This window comes from Rhinolophus sinicus, chromosome 5 (assembly GCF_057876585.1).
Source record: "Rhinolophus sinicus isolate RSI-liver-muscle chromosome 5, RSI-T2T, whole genome shotgun sequence".
Taxonomy (NCBI): Eukaryota; Metazoa; Chordata; class Mammalia; order Chiroptera; family Rhinolophidae; genus Rhinolophus; species Rhinolophus sinicus.
In genome coordinates this window covers 7,543,995-7,560,855 of record NC_142505.1, presented here as the reverse complement: position 1 = coordinate 7,560,855, position 16,861 = coordinate 7,543,995, and the positions used below count along the sequence as shown (strand labels likewise).

Genomic DNA, 16,861 nt, shown 5'->3' with positions numbered 1-16,861 from the left:
CAGTAAGCCTCAGCTACACTAAGCATATAAAACTGGCCAGAATACCCTTCACACATTTATTGTGCCCCTATTATTAACGGTACCCCATTTTGGCTGCTAAGGTACAGCTGCCTGGGTAGCCTGCTGACATTCACTCTTAAGTTATACCCCGCCCAAGAGAATCATGCTAAACGGACAGTGATTGAGTACTAGGCAACGGGCTGTCAGGAAACCTCCTTCTCACTGATCCAGTCTTACCTTTGATTTTTTGGTATATGACTATACCGCTATCACTGTGTAAGAAAACCCAATGTGATTGAAACTGAGATTTTTCCGGGCAGCCAGTTGGCTCAATGGCTAGAGCTCAGTGTGCATAACACCAAGGTCCCCGGTTTGATTCCCACATGGGCCAGTGAGCTGCACCCTCCACAACTAGATTGAAAATATCGACTTGACATGGAGCTGATGGGTCCTGGAAAAACACTGTTCCCCAATATTCACCAATAAAAAATAAAAATTAAAAAAAAATTGAGATTTTCCCATTTTTAACCTATTTAAATTAGCAATTTTTAATGACAATTCTCACTAACAAGGGTATGATGATGGGCTTCAATAAGAATGCACAATCTCCCAGAAAGCAATTTTGCAAAATGTATTAAAAGCCTTAAATTTATACATCTTATAACCCAGTAATTAAACATATATTTAAGAATCTATCACGATGTAGAAAAATTGGAGCCTTCATGCATTATTGGTGAGCAGTCGAATGGTACAGCCCCTTTTGGAAACATTTTTAGTGTGGTAGTTACTCAAGAGGTTAAACAGAATTACTATATGACCCAGCAATTTCACTCCTAAGTATATAAGCGAGAGATATGAAAACACACGTCCACACAAAAACTTATACACAAATGTTCATAGTAGCATTATTCGTAATAGCTAAAAACTAGAAGCAACTCAATGTCCATCAACTTATAAACAAAATGTAGTGTGTCCATACAAAGGAATGTTATGCGCTCATAAAAAGGGTGATGCTACAACATGAACCTTTGAAATGTGCTCAGTGAGATGTCAGACACAAAAGGCCACCTACTGTATAATTCTATTTATATTAAATACCCAGAATAGGGAAATCCACAGAGACAGAAAGGAAATTAGTGGGTGTTAGGGGATGGGAGAAAAGAGGTAGGAAAATGATTGTTGATGGATGCGAAGGTTCTTTTGGAGTAATGAAATATTCAAAAATTAAATAGCAGCGATGATGGAACAAGTATTCTTTAATAATAAAAGATTATTCAGAAAAACATCCATGTGTATTCTTAAAGGAAAACAAATGAAGGATTTCTAATCTCACGTTCACTACCACTTCTCACGGAACTTCAGTATGTCTGGAGATTGCTACTGTACAGATCAGCATTGCTGACGAGCAGGTTTGTCAGTTTCCCTTATCCCCCAACCTGAGTACCACAAATTGCTAAATAAGACGGTTCAGCAATGTCCTTCATGTTTCCATTGCCAAAAAGTCCAAAACTAGTAGAGCCCAGTCTCCTTCAGACCCAAAATGCTGTAATAGATTGATATCAATACTACAAAACAGTTGCGCACATCTTTTCTCACAGGCTTACACAAACATTCTCCAATGAACTCCGGAACATTAAATGATTTTCTTAGAATGGAAATTAAGAATGAGGCAGGCATCCTGCCAAAAAATAAAATAAAATAAATCAAATCTCTAGATCTAACTAAAAGTTTACAAGAAATACATGGTGGAACAAGAAACGTTACAAACCATCACCAAGATGCAAGCAGCAAAATCCAGCATACGAAAAGTTCTACAAGACAAATAACCCAGTTTTTTCAATACACAAATTGCAAGGAAAAAAAGAGAAAAGATCTTATTAAAGGGAACTTATAAGACATTATTAACCAAATGAAGACCGTATTTTAATCCTGTTCAAAGTGACCATCTGCCCAAAAAAAAAAATAATGAAATAGCAAGGAAACTGAATATTAATTGGGTATTTTGTCAAATTTTGAGGTTCTCTATATTGTGGTTATATTTAAAACATTAAGTACTGGGCAGCTGGATAGCTCAGTTGATTAGAGCGCGAGCTCTGAACAACAGGGTTAAGGTTCAATTCCCACATGGGCCAGTGGGCTGCACCCTCCACAACTAGATTGAAGGACAGCAACTTGGAGCTGATGGGCCCTGGAGAAACACACTGTTCCCCAATATTCCCCCAATAAAATTAAAAAAAATAAAAGAATGAGGGACACAAAAATGACTTATGAAATCAATGCAACCGTGGAAGTTTGGGAAATATGAACTTCAAGTCATGCTAAAAAGTTGCCCTATGATCAGACAGTTATATATGGACACTACCAGATCACATTTAGAGCTTAACAGGACAGACTAACTAACACAGGTATACTTCCTACCCCTCTATTTCTCTACTAGAGCTGAAAAAAGGATTCGAGAAGGTACAATTAATTACTCTGGAGTTCCTCAACCACCTAACCATGCAGCCCATGGCTACTTTCAGAAGTTCCTAAGTTGGCTTAGCCAGCACAGTTTACCTTGATTGCTGATGACACTGAATTTTTTACAACAAAGAAATTTTCAGAGATCCCAGATTTACACATATTATTCACCACCACCTATGGAATGGCCAGCCTATTACATTGAGAATCCATTCTTCAAGAAACCATCTTAACTGATTAAAAAGAAAATGTGAATTCTCTACTCCCACTTCTTGAGGAACAGGATGCTCTTTTCTGTCCTCCCTTCTTCTGCCTCCCCCCACACTCAGTTCAAGCCGTTGTTTCTCAGTCTAGTTGTGTAGGACACAGCTCCCTGGCCCATGCTGGTATTATGAGCCTTGCACTCCCCCCGGGCTGAGGCAATTGGTTGGCCTCTCACGGTAGCCCACAGCAGCACACTGCCCATGGCAGCTCATGCCAACCTCCGGCTGCTCACAGCAGCCCAGCTCCAGGGAGAACAGTTTTTCACAATCTTAGCTGTAGAGGGCACAGTTCACTGGCCCATGTGGGAATCGAACCAGTGACCTTGGTGTTAGGAGCATGGCCACCTGAGCCACCAGGCCAGCCCAGGATGCTTTTTAAAAGCATTTCTTCATGTCGTGTAATGAAAGCTGCACAGAAAATTTAAAAAAAAAAAAAAAAAAAAGAACAGGCCAGATACTGCCTTTTGACAGCAAATGTTTGTTTTCCCTGTCTCTCTGTGATTTAGTAAACAAAAGGAAAAGAAAATGAGTGAGTTTGAGTTTACCCAAGAAAAAATGTGAATGAAGAATTAACAAACAGCATAACCAATCACATTACCATAAGTTCTCCTAGTTCATGAAAAAAAGAACTATTTTGTGAATAAGGACAAAATATATTTCCCCCAGAGAAACACTACATAAAATCAAATTAAGATTCCTAGTCTAACACAGAAATTTATGATCCAAAGTATTCTGAATTCCAGAAACAATGGATAATTAGGGGTAAGAAGTATACAGAAGAGACATAGAAGTGAGAAGAATTAACTTTCCTAAACCTCAGGAAACATTTTATAATAGGTAAAAATAGTCTTACAATAGTCTGTGCTTCCCTTCGGGGCCATTTTCTGTGGCATTAAGCTGTATCAAACTGCACTGCAATGACACTGTAGTGGACATTACTCCAGTATTAACTGAATATACATTTGGCACTAGGGAAAGAGAAATGAAATACAAGACATAGTCTGAATTCAAAAGGATCTCAGTCCAGTGGAAAGGCAAACTCGTATATAAGTAAGAAAACAATGGGAAAATCCAAAGGAATCCACACAAAACTATTTGAGCTAATAATAAACAAGTTCAGCAAGTTTGCAGAATGTCAGATCAACATACAAGTATCAGTTGTATTTCTATTCACTCGCAATCAACAATCTGAAAATGAAATTAAGAAAACAATTCCATTTAAAATAGCACCGAAAAGAATAAAATGCTTAGAAATAAATGTGACCAAAGAAGTGCAAGACTTGTACATTGAAAACTACTAAATATTGTTGAAAGAAATTGGAAGACGTAAATAAATGGAAAGACATTCCATGTTCATGAATTGGAAGACTTAACATTAAGATGGCAATACTCTCCAAATTGATCTACACATTCAATACAGTCCCTATCAAAATTCCAACTGCTTTTTCTGTAGAAATTAACAAGCTGATCCTAAAATTCATATGGACATGCATGGGATCCAGACTGGCCAAAACAATGTTGAAAAGAACAAAGTTAGAGGAATCACACGTCCCGATTTCAACATATACTACAAAGCCACAGTAATCAAGACAGTATGATACTGGCATAAGGACAGACATCTAGGTCAATGGAATAGAATTGAAAGTCCAAAAATAAACCCATACATCTAAGGCCAATAGATTTTCAACATGAATGCCAAGACAATTCAATGGAAAAAGAAAAGTCTTTCCAACAAATTGCACAAGAACAAGTAAATATCCACATGCCAAAAAAAATGAAAAGAATATGAATTCCTACCTGATACCATATATAAAAAATAACTCAAAATGGGTCAAAAACCTAAATATCAACTAAAACTATAAAACTATTAAAAGAAACCTAGGTAGAAATCTTTTGTGATCTTGGAGTAGGCAACAGTTTCTTAGATGTGCCACCTAAAGCACAAGCAACCAAGGAAAAAAACAGATAAATAGGACTTTATCAAAATTTGAAACATTTGTGCTTCAAAGGATATTACCAAGAAAGTGGAAATACAAAACAACCCACAGAATAGAGAAAACATTTAACAAATCATATATCTGATAAGGAATGTGTATCTAGACTATACAAAGAACTCTTATAATTCAACAATAAGAACCTAATTAAAAATGGGCAAAGGATCTGAATACATTTCTCCAAAGACATACAAACGGCCAATAAGCACATTAGTCATCAGGGAAATCAAAATCACAATATCACTTCACATCCCCTAGGATGGAATCAAAAAAATACAGAATAGCAGGAATATGCGAGAATGTGGAAAAACCGGAACTCCCATATACTGCTAATGGGAACATAAAATGGCGTGGCCACTTTGGAAAACAGTCTGGAAGTTCCTCAAAAGATTAAGCATAGAGTTACCATATGACCCAGTAATTCCACTCATAGGTATATACAAGATAAATAAAAACATATGTCCACACAAAAATTTGTATACAAATGTTCATAGCAACATTATTCCTACTAGCTAAAAAGTGGAAATGTGATGAAAGAAGTTTTTAAATGTAGTACACCCATACAGTAAGTTATTATTCAGCCATAAAAAGGAATGAAGTACTGATACATGCTACAATGTGGATGAACTTTGAAAACATTATCTAAGTGAAGAAAGCCAGATACGAAAGGCCATATATTGTATGATTCCATTTATGTCTGTCCAGAATAGGCAAATCCATAGATTCATGGCTGCCAGCTGCTGGGGAAGGAGGGGGGGCAGAGATGGGAAGTGATTGCTACTGAGTTTGGGATTTCTTTATTTCTTTTGTGGATGATGAAAACGTTCTGGAATTAGTGATGACGGTTGCAAAACACTGTAAATATACCAAAAACCACAATGACTTGTATGCTTTAAAATGGTGGATTTTATTGTATGTGAATTATATCTTAATTTTTTTTTTTAAAGATGGAATGGCATATGCCCTAAGATATATATTGGTGAAAACACCAAAGAGTACTACTTACCCAAGACTAGGGTAGAAAGTGGTCAGCAAGCCTTTCTAAATGTGACATCTGAGCTGATCCAAGGGGAAGTTAGTCTGTAAGTCTGCCTTATTCCCTGCTCCCTCCCCTCCCCAGTCCACCCTAAACTCAGAATCTATCACTTACCTGTCAAATCACTTTACCTGTACCAAAGGAACACTCACTCCCCAATAAAATTTACTTCAATAAAAATATATTCTACCTATAAGAAAACGACAGCGCTCTCTCAAATCCTCCCAGTGTATTTCTATTCCTAAAAGAGATAATGGATTAACCCAAATAAATGTGATTGAGAATTTCAGACAGTTTAACAAAAATAGAGCTCACAGAGGAGTCACTACAAGAAGGAACCTTTTTCTTGAGTCTTTTCCTCCACTCCCACTCACCACCTATCCACAATGTCCCCTAAATTTTTTTATTTTTTCTTCTTTAGAACATATATCTTCTCTAAAAGCTTTAAGTTTTTCCACAGCAGTCTCAACGTTTGTGTGGTGGGGATGGGGGTGGGGTGGAATAATGGGATAGATGCCATACTATTTTATGTGTGAATTATTTATAAGTCAGAACCTATACTTAGTCATAATAAAGAATCATATAACCTAACTTCAATCAATAATCAATAAGTACCACTAGAAAAAAAACTAGCTGTGCTTTCAGAGTTGTAAGAGGTAAAATATTTTAATTACAATTTTGCATACAAACTATACCAGAAAATCAGATCCAAAAATCTCTTGGAAATACTAAAGTCATAAAAGTCAGAAATAAGGAGAAAATAAAGCATAAAGTTTTGTTTCTAATTGCATACTACTAAGATCTGATTTTGGCACTCTCTAGGTGAATATTTTCTTAACCATTCAAATAAAAACATAGGAAAAAACATACCAAAAAAAATATCAGTTATGGACGTGGTAAGGATAACCAAGGTAATAGAATCAGGATTCCAAAAGTCCCTTTTGGAATAATGGACAGAAAGAAAATAGGAGTGTAAAAAAGTCCACCACACAGGTTCAGAAAGCCAACCAATCAAAGACAAAGACCTTGCGACAACATGGATGGACCTAGAGGTTATTATGCTTAGTGAAATAAGACTCAGACTAAGAAAGACAAATACCACATTATCTCCTTTATATGTGGAATCTAAAGAACAAAATAAACGAACAAACAAAACAGAAACAGACCCACAGACACAGAAAACAAACTGATGGTTACTAGATGGAAGGAAGGTTGGCGGGGGAGGCTGGGTAAGAAAGGTGAAGGAATTAAAAAGTACAAATTAATAGTTACTGGAGAGTCACAGGGATACAAATTACAGTATGGGGAATCAGTCAATAGTATTGTAAAAACTACGTATGGTGTCAGATGGGTAATAGAATTATTGGGGGGAAATCACTTCATAAGCTATGTAAATGTCTAACCACTATGCTATACACCTGAAACTAACATAAAATAATATTGAATGTCAACTATAATTTTAAAAAATAGTCAGGGATGTGTAGTGCAGCATGAGGAATATAGTCAATAGTGTTCTAATAACTATGTACAGTATTGGGTGGGTAGTAGACTTGTTGGGGTGATCACTTGGTGAGTTATGTAAATGTCTGATCACCATGTTCTTCAGTACGCCTGAAATTGATTAAAAAATAATCATTAAGTACTTTTAACAAAAGAAATAAAAAGTCCCTCTGTTTTAGAAATATACATTGAAATATTTATAGGTGAAACTATATGAAGTCTGGGATTTGCTCCTAAGAAATAAGGGCAACAGGAGGCTATAGATTAAACAAGATTATCTATGAGTTGATCACTGAATCTGAGAGGAGATTCTTTATTCTAGTCTCTCTACTTTTGTATTGAAATTTTTCATAATAAAAGACTTAAAATGTCAAAAAAGAGTAAATAAATCAGATTTCAAGAAAAAAAAAAGACTTGGGTTAATGGCATTTCTAGAGAAAATACCTAGAGGTGAGCTTATACAGGACAAATATAAACTAACACTGAAAAGTGGATATTGAAAGAAAAAGAACCTAAAATATTCTAAAGCAGCACTGATAAAAACTAAGTGGTAAGCTCCCCAAGGGCAGGCGTCATTTAAATTCCTAATCATTTCACTTTCAGGGCCTAACACAGTATCTGAATCAGACCATACCTGACAAACTGTACCATGTCTCCAGGATGATGCCCCACATAGTACTGTTCCCCGAAAATAAGACCTAGCCAGACAATCAGCTTTAATGCATCTTTTGGAGCAAAAATTAATATAAGACCCGGTCTTATCTAACATAATATAAAATAAGACCGGGTCTTATATTAATTTTTGCTCCAAAGGACGCATTAGAGCTGATTGTCCGGCTAGGTCTTCTTTTCGGGGAAACATGGTAAAAGGTTTGGAAAGCACATTTCACAAGAGGTAGCTGGGAGAAAAGAACTGTTTAGTCTGGAAAAGAAAAACCTTAGTTGGGAGAGAAAACTGTCATTGAATAGCTGTGGAGTGGAGATTAATTGTAGACAGCAAAATTAGAACCAGTGAACAGAAGCTGCAGGGAGGCAGGTATGAGATCATTATCAGGGAAGTGTTCCTAAAATGACAAATTCGCAAACCTGGAATTAACAGCCACCAGCTGTGAAGTCCCTGTCTTGGGGAAACTTGCATAGAGGGCTGGAGTAATCACTGTATTGTGTGAAAAAATGCACTAAATTATCTCTAAGATCTCTTCCAATTCTATGATTCTACAATAAAGAAGTCCAGAAAAGGAATTATTCTTGCTCACAACACTGCCAAAGTTTAAAAAAAAAAATCTAAAAACCAAGAACTTCTTTATTAAAACAAGCAATCCCACCGAGAAGAGACAGTTTGACTTTTTAGTCATGATATTTGATATGAAGAGGCTGCTTTGCTTGAGATCAAGCATAGCACTGGGAGTGAGAATAGGTCAATTCCAGCTACAGTCACTTCCTGTTTGGCCAGGAGCAAATGATTTCACCTCTCCACTTGAGGTGAAAAATAGTAATTGAAAATACCAATGTTATAGACGTATAATTTAAATTAGTTAACAACTAATCTCCAAAATGCTTTGGAAATTTATGGGGCAATTGAAACTACATTCCCCCACTTTTTACACATATACTAGGGTTTAACAGCTAAGTAAATCTATTATAAATAACAAGAGTCACATTTCTCACTGTCAGAGAAAGAAGTTACTAATAAGCAAGAAGAATGCTAGAATGAACTGTGGTGCTGGATTAGAGTCACAGAAACCAGTATGAACTCATGTTTATTTTTATATACAGATAGATACTGAAATAAACAGACATGTGTGTCTACCTGGGTCAGTATACATACGTGTATCTCCTAGCTCTGTTCCCTAAGAGGACCTAGAAGCAGCAAACCCCAGCGGCAATGGGTACATCCAGTTCATTCAGAAACCAGATCTTGGTTTCTAAATATTTTTCCCCAATAAAAGAAACCAGGGCTCCTTGCAGAAACGGATGATGCTAGGGCTGGGGTAGGGAAAATAGAAGATGAGACAAGCATCTTGTAGCACCAGAAAGTAAAAGAGCTCCCTCCCACCCCAAAAAAAGGACATGTCAAAAGAACATCGGTGCCAATTGACCAAAGCTGGAAAAATTTGAGCAACAAATTATATAGTATTGAATTACAACCCAAAGGAAAAAATATTCAGGAATCCATACTAGTATAAATGACTGAATAAATAATGGAGGAAAGGTACAACTCTTCCTTGAAGAAGGATTCCGAATAACAAATGGAGGAGGAATGAGGGAATTAGAACATCACCACTAGAATAACACACTAGTAATTGTTGCTACAGACAAGTTTCACTAATGAATGCTAAAGTTAGTGGATGGCAGACTTGAAGGAAAAATCAGATCTTTGTATAGCCTCAAAGACTCTCCCCCAAAGTATAATACATATATATATACACACACACACACACACATACATATATATATATATATATAAATTATTTACTATGGTTGATTTTAACAACGCTCACAAATTCTTTGATATTTGTCCCTTCAAGAAGTGAAGCTTAATTCTCTTCCCATGGAGTGTGGGCTTGACTTGGTGACTCATTTCTAGCTTCTAACAAAATAAGGAAACAGAAAAATCGTCACTTTAGTGAAACCAGGCAGACACTACCTTAAATCAAGTTAACACCAGTAATAAGATATGTTGATATTATGTATCCCCTGATATGAGATATGATGTGTCAAGGACATAACATCTCTACAGTGTTCTTCCCTAAAATGTAGAACCTCAGGCTAATCATGAGAAAACATCAGAAAACCCAAATTCAGGAACATTCTACAAATTACTGATCACTACTCTTCAAAGGTGCCCAGAAACAAAGGAGGTAGCCTAGCCAGTGGATAATTAATTCCAGTTGTGTACATGGCACTTAATACTTTCAATGTCAATAAAATTGGTATCCGGTTTATCAGTCTCTGAGGGAGGGGTGTTACTTTACATGAACAAATTCTCAAGAGCTTGATCACTCCTGGGTGAACCAAAACTTTCCAGTGTCTGAATTACTGCATAGGGTCAGAGACACCTTGGTGTGGATGCCACTTCTTCTACTTAACTGAGTGACCTCCTGTCAGTCTCAATTTCCACATCTGTAAATAAATACAGACAACTAGTACTTGGAAGATGGCGAGTGCTCAAAAAGGGACAGCTTTATTATTTTTAAGCTAAATTTGAAAAGAAGAGTATAATGGAGGTTAAAACATTTTATTTGAAAGGAAGGAGTAGGGACCATCAAACAACATCAAAGTAAAAACAACCCCTGAAGAGAGATGCCCCGCTCTACAGAACTAAGAGCAAAGTTTAAAAGTTCCAAGTCAAGTACCTGCTGCACTGTAGGAATGGAGTCTCTTGCTTAGCAACTCGAATGTTGTCTACCAAACACCCAGCCTGTAATAGTGAGAGCATGACAACTGTTCACTCTAAATCCATGTGCTCAGCTTGGATTCAGGGCTGATTTACAAAAATAGCTGCTGCCGCTGCCGCTGCCGCTCTTTCAATCTCTTTCAGCTGATGACTGGGCAGTGTTACCCTATAGGCCTACAGCAGCTGTATTCCCTCACCACACCCATTTCTCTGCCGACCCAGCCCAGCAGACAGCACCCCCCACCCCCATCTCTGCAGCGTACTATTCTCCCTCTTCCTGGGCTGAGTGAGCAAATCACAAGCACAAATATCCCCTGATGCAATGCCACAACCATCCCTGGGAAAGAGCAGAAGCAGTTGCCAAAAGCGCAGCAGCAGGAAAATGGGCGGGAGACACACACAGAGCAAGAAAGACTGCAATGCTATGCAACCGGCGAGAGAATCGAGAGGCCCTGGGGAGCAATACTGTAACTGGACCAGAGGAGGGGAAGGAGAAAAGGGGGTTTCCAGGAGAAAACTGGGTAATAGTAATCTTCCCGAGAAGCACGTTTCACCCTCAGTCTGGGTCCTAAAACACAAACCTTAGCGTAACCACTGCTTCCTCCCAAAAGCAGCAAAGGCACTTAATTTACAGGTTCCTGGATGGAAGCAAAACCCCAACATTCCCCCACGGGGTAATCTCACTAAAGAAGAGTTCACACAACACACGAGCGGAGGACCTGGTCCATGTGCTAAATCACAATCTCGCTTCTGAGTAACGTTTCCAACTGCCCCTCCTGGCCCCTGGCCCCATCCCCACCCTTACTGCGACACCTTCGCGCACCAGCAGCCAGACACATGCTTAGTCCCCAAACAGTGCCAGGGGCCGACGCAGGCAGAAAGAGAGCCCAGGTCAGGCCGGGGTTCTCCAGACCACCCCTCAGCCCCTCCCATAACCCTTGACTAGACACCCTCTCCAAGGCTCACCTCAGCCCCACCTCAACTGACCCCCAAAAGCCTCACAGAACGACCTTTGCGTCCTCCGACGTCCCCGAGCCCCACCCAGACTGCAGCCGACCCCTCGCTCTTCGGGCTCAACCCCATCACGAGCCCGAGGCACGCCTTTCGGACCCACCACTCCAGGCCCCCGAAAATGAACCCCTCATGCCGCCCGGCCGGGCGGGCCCCAGATTGCGCCTTGAAGACTCGAAACATCACGCCCGCAGGCCCCCTGCCCGGCCATCCCCGCGTCCCGCAGGCCGGTGGCCACCGCCCTTCCCCGCCTCAGACGGCCCCTGAGGGGTCCCGGACGACTGCGGTGCCAGGTTCGGGCAGCCCCCGGGACAAGGAGGAGGCCGCCCCTCGGATCGGGCCCCGCCTGCCGCCGCACTTACCCGCCGCCGCCGCGCCGGAGCCAGAGCCAGAGGGAGCCTGGAGAGGGCCGGGAGGAGCCGGGAGGCAGCGAGCGAACCCGAGGGGCGGGACGCAGGGAGGTGGCCGCTTCCTCGTCGCCCTCTTGAGGGCCGGAGCGTGGGAGGGGCGCCGCCGCCGCCTATCCCGCGGGCGCCGCTGCTCCGACCAATAAACGCGGCGAGGGGTGGGCAGAGGGCGGCGGCGGACCAATGGGCGCCGGCCCCGCCGCCTCGACCTTGCCGCGGTAGCAGCGCGAGCTGAGGGCCGTTGGGGGCGAGGTACGCATGGGGGACTGAGTCCTGTCCCCCGGCTGCTAATGTAGGAGCGGCTGGCGGGCGGGCGGACCCACCACCCGGCTGCTCTGTGACAGTCGTCGCTTCCTCTTAGAACTTGGGTGCCTGCAACGAGGAGGATGCGGGCGGCCAGGAACACGAAGCCAGGGCCGGGTCTCCCCGCTAGCCGGGCCTGTGAGCTCTGTGATGTAACCTGGGAGGGGCGCGGGGCGGGGCCTACAGCGCCCGCCAGCTGGTCGCTGGAAGGAACCGTAGGGGGACTAGGGTGTGGCTGGGGGGAGCCTTTCCAGAGCTGCCCTGCCACTAGTCACCAGTGACGTGGCTGGTCCAAGATGAGATGTGCTTAATGTAGAATACATACCAAATTTCCGAGACTTAATACCAAAAATATACAAAATACCACAATTTTATATTGATCATGTTGGATAATTGATTACAAAATTGAGTACAGTTTTGGATATATTTGGTTAAATAAAATATACTTAAGATAATTTCATATTTCGTTTTGCTTTTTAAAATGTGGCCACTAGAAAACTGAAAATGACTATTTGGTTCACATTGTATTTCTGCTGTATAGCACTGATCCAGAATGAAAAATGATAGCTTACACCTCTTGAGTGCTTACTACGTTCCAAGCTCTCTTATAAGTATGTGACACCTAATAACTCATTTAATCCTCATAACAATCCCATATGGTTAGTATTGATGTCCTCATTCTAATTTTACAGGCGAGGAAACAAACAGCAGTTTAGTAACTTACCTAATGTCAGAAAGCCAGTAATCTGCAGAGTGTGGCTTTAAATCAGGCAGCCAGGTGTTAGGGCCACATATTCAACCTCTAGAGCAGGCTGATTGCCTGAAAGAACACTGGACTTGGTTGAAAGCCCTGGTTTGAGGTCTGGCTCTGCTGCTTTCTAGCTGTGTAACCTTAGGAAGTTAAGCTTCAGTCCCCTTATTTATAAAAATGAGATAATACAGTCACCAACCTCTGTCATAGTCACTGTTAGGGTGACCTAGAGATAGTATACTGAGGTAGTTAAACTTGGACTCTGGACCTAGACTCCCTGTGTACAAATCTGCGCACTGATACTTAAAAGTTATGTGAGCTTATGAAAGATATTTAATCTCTCTGTACCTCAGTTTCCTCAACTGTAAAATGGATAATAATGGTACCTACCTCATTAGGGTTGTTATGTGAATCAAATGTGTTAAAATACATAAAGTGCTGGGCGGCCGGTTAGCTCAGTTGGTTAGAGCGCAATACTCATAACACCCAGGTCGCCAATTCGATTCCCACGTGGGGCAGTGAGCTGTGCCCTCCACAACTAGACTGAAAAAAACGACTTGACTTGGACCTGATAGGTCCTGGAAAAACATACTCCCCAATTTAAAACAATGTTTTTGTAAAGTGCTTAGGTTGGTGCCTATTAATAATATTAATAATGTTAATAATATTAATTAACTAATACCCAGACTCCAAAGTAGAGTCTACCATTGCAAGCTTGAATTCATTCATCCAACAGATGTTGACTGAGTATCTGCACATCAGAAAGGGCCACACGGGAACACTTGGATGAAGATGAATAAAATAGATTTCCTGTCCTGGTGAATTAGCATTTCTTCACACCAAAACCCACAGATTCTGTCTAGGCATGAACTTAACTGTTGTAGGAAAACACATAGGTGGGAGCTAAACAAAAAGTTACATTGGTCCTTCCTGCTGCCTGGAGTAGCCTGCCCCAAAGCCTGTCCCAGGCTTCATAAATGGAATTGGCTTTGAGCTCCTTGCAAGTCATATGACTAGGGAAATTCAAAAATGTTGGAATCCTCCATTCCCCAATAGAGTCACCATGTTACATGTATCCCAAGCTAGACACCTAGGAGTCAGTCTCTATTATTCCCTTCTTTCTCCCCTCTCAGGCCTACCAGATGCTGCTGCTGCCTCAGAAATGTTTTCATCAGCACTGATGCTCTTCTGGGTCAGTCTCTTTTCCCTGTAAACTGCCACAGCTACCTCCAAGCCCTCCCTCCGCCCCTACTTCAGTCCAAGTGTCACAACTTCGGCACCACCCCCTCCAATTCATACACATCCTCCTGCACCCCTTATACACCTCTCTATTACAACACCCCCCACATACATGGTAATTATTTGTGTGAATGTGGATCTGCCCTAATAGATAGTTTCTCGATGTGCAGGTTCATTCTGTTTCCCCACCTCCAGTAGGAAAGAACATTCCTTCCCGCTCCATAGTAACCAGGGTGGAAAACATAAATCCCAGCATCTCAGGGTTAGAAAGGATCTTAGCACACATCCAGTCTCATGTGTAAGGATATATTCTTGAGGCTCTATAAGTTCACAATAAGACATCTTAAGAGTTATCCAAAAAGAAAGGTTATCCAATATATTTATGATCCATGAAAAGCATGCTATTTATTCATCCAAATTTTGACCAAAATGTTGGGCAGCACACAGACATGAGCAGAGCCCAGTGGCTTACCATTAGAAACTTCCCTCTGGTTTTAACATAAACTTCTTCAGTGGCTTTCCATTGCATTAAAATCCCGAGAATGGCTTTCAAGACTCTCTCTCTCTGTCTCTCTCTCTCTCCCTCTTCCCTCATCATCTGCCTTATTTCTCACTGTGCCCAGCATCACCTGCCTTCTTTGTATCTTGAATTTTCCGCTCTCAGGACCTTCCTCATGCTATTTCCTCTGCCTATCCTAATGTGTAGGTAATATGATTTTCTGCATACAAAATTTGGGAAGATCTACAAATTATTAGAATTAATAATACAGTTCAGCTAGATTACTGGATACAAAATTAATATACAGAAAGGAAGAGCATTCCTGTATACCACTGATCAATTACAAAAGGTGATAGAAAAAAAATCTCAAACAACAAAAGAACAAGACAAACAAATGAGAAACAGAAACTCATAGACACAGACAATAGTTTAGTGGTTACCAGAGGGTAAGGGGGGTGGGGGTGGGGGGTGGGAGATGAAGGTAAGGGGGATCAAATATATGGTGATGGAAGGAGAACTGACTCTGGGTGATGAACACACAATGGGATTTATAGATGATGTAATACAGAATTGTACACCTGAAATCTATGTAATTTTACTAACAATTGTCACCCCAATAAATTTAATTAAAAAAAAAATCTCATTCACTACAATGAAACAGTAAAATCAATATGGTACCTAGGAATAAACCCAACAATAGGGTTGTAAGACTCCTATAAAAAGAATATTTTTTTAAATTATGAAACTTTACAACTTCGAGAAGAAAGTATAGGGAGGTATCTTGATGCTTTCAAGGTAGGAATCTCTGGTTGAACTTACCTGGTACCAATAGCTTGTCAAATAAATACACAATTTTTACATACCAATTTTTGTCATAATGTATGATGTTTATGTTAGAATTCCATGAGGAGAGGAAAATATAATTACATGGTTTAGAACTTGAATAGGGTAGGGTCATAGAATTTGAGTCAGAAGGGTTTTTTGGGGTCACTTGGCCCAAACCTTTTTCAGATGAGGTGAGACACATTGAAGACCCACAAAAAAGTAGCAGAAGCCATACTTGAACTCATATTCTGACTCTCAGGAGGGTGTTTGTCACATCCACTCCTTTCATCTTTAAAATGGCGTAGCACAGTGATGCGGCAAATGTTATAGACTAACAACTCAAAAGCCCCTGCTACCTCCTACTTTGGTGACTGGACATTTAAAACACCCACTTGCCCAGACTCCTTTGCAGTTGGGATGGCTATGTGTCTCACCAGATGAAGCTTGCAGGTAAACTTTTATAAAAAAAAAAAATCTCAGCTGCATTTCTTCCACCTGCCTGGAATATGGACACAATGCCTCGAAGTGAAGCAGCCATCTTAAGACAATAGGACAAAAGCCATGAGCTGAGGGTGAACAGTAGAAAAATAGGTGGAGACTAAGTCCTTAACATCCTCCAGCAGCTACATTAATCTTTGACTGCCCACATCTGGACTTCCTATAAAGTGAGAAAAGTAATCCTTGTATCTTAAAGCCATCATTAGTCAATAAATCTCCATTGGTGTAAGCCACCATTAGTCTTTGTTATTTGCGAAATGCAGTCCCACCTTGTAAATGGAGTAAAAGCCCTAGACTACAAATTGAGGAGCCCCATTACAATCCCAGCTCTGCCAGGAACAAGTTGTGTGGCCTTGGGCAAGCCATTTTCCATCCCTGGGCCTCAGGTTCCTCATCTCTACCCGGGGAAGTAGAACAAGATGGTCTCTTCACCGCTTGCTTTCTGTGCTCTCACTCACCGTGCACACTGTGTAGCATGCAGTATGGGACTTCCTTGCCCTCGAAACAAGACTACTTCTTTCAAAGCTCACTAAGTGTTTCCTTGTTCCTGTGACCTCAGGACTAATTGCAAGGGCCTGTCCCTTTTGAGTGGATGTGATAAAACACGTACCTTTGGGGCTTCCCTAAACGTGAGGTCTCCCTCTCTAAGTCCCCGTCCTCTCTTCCTTTGGTTAGTTT

General features: G+C 40.7%; 1 protein-coding gene across 10 annotated transcripts in view; it reads right to left on the bottom strand.

Annotated features, from left to right (window-relative positions):
- Nucleotides 1-12,175, bottom strand: part of MAP4 (microtubule associated protein 4) — a 151,340-nt gene extending 139,165 nt beyond the window's left edge. For 7 of the 10 annotated variants that reach the window (XM_074312421.2, XM_074312423.2, XM_074312430.2 and 4 more), the window contains exon 1: nucleotides 12,024-12,156. The gene's annotated coding sequence lies outside the window, so the exon portion shown is untranslated. Of the gene's footprint in view, nucleotides 1-12,023 lie in introns of all 10 variants that reach the window. The other 3 variants (XM_088798176.1, XM_088798172.1, XM_088798177.1) reach the window with 3 other exon arrangements.
- Nucleotides 12,176-16,861: the final 4,686 nt, after the last annotated feature.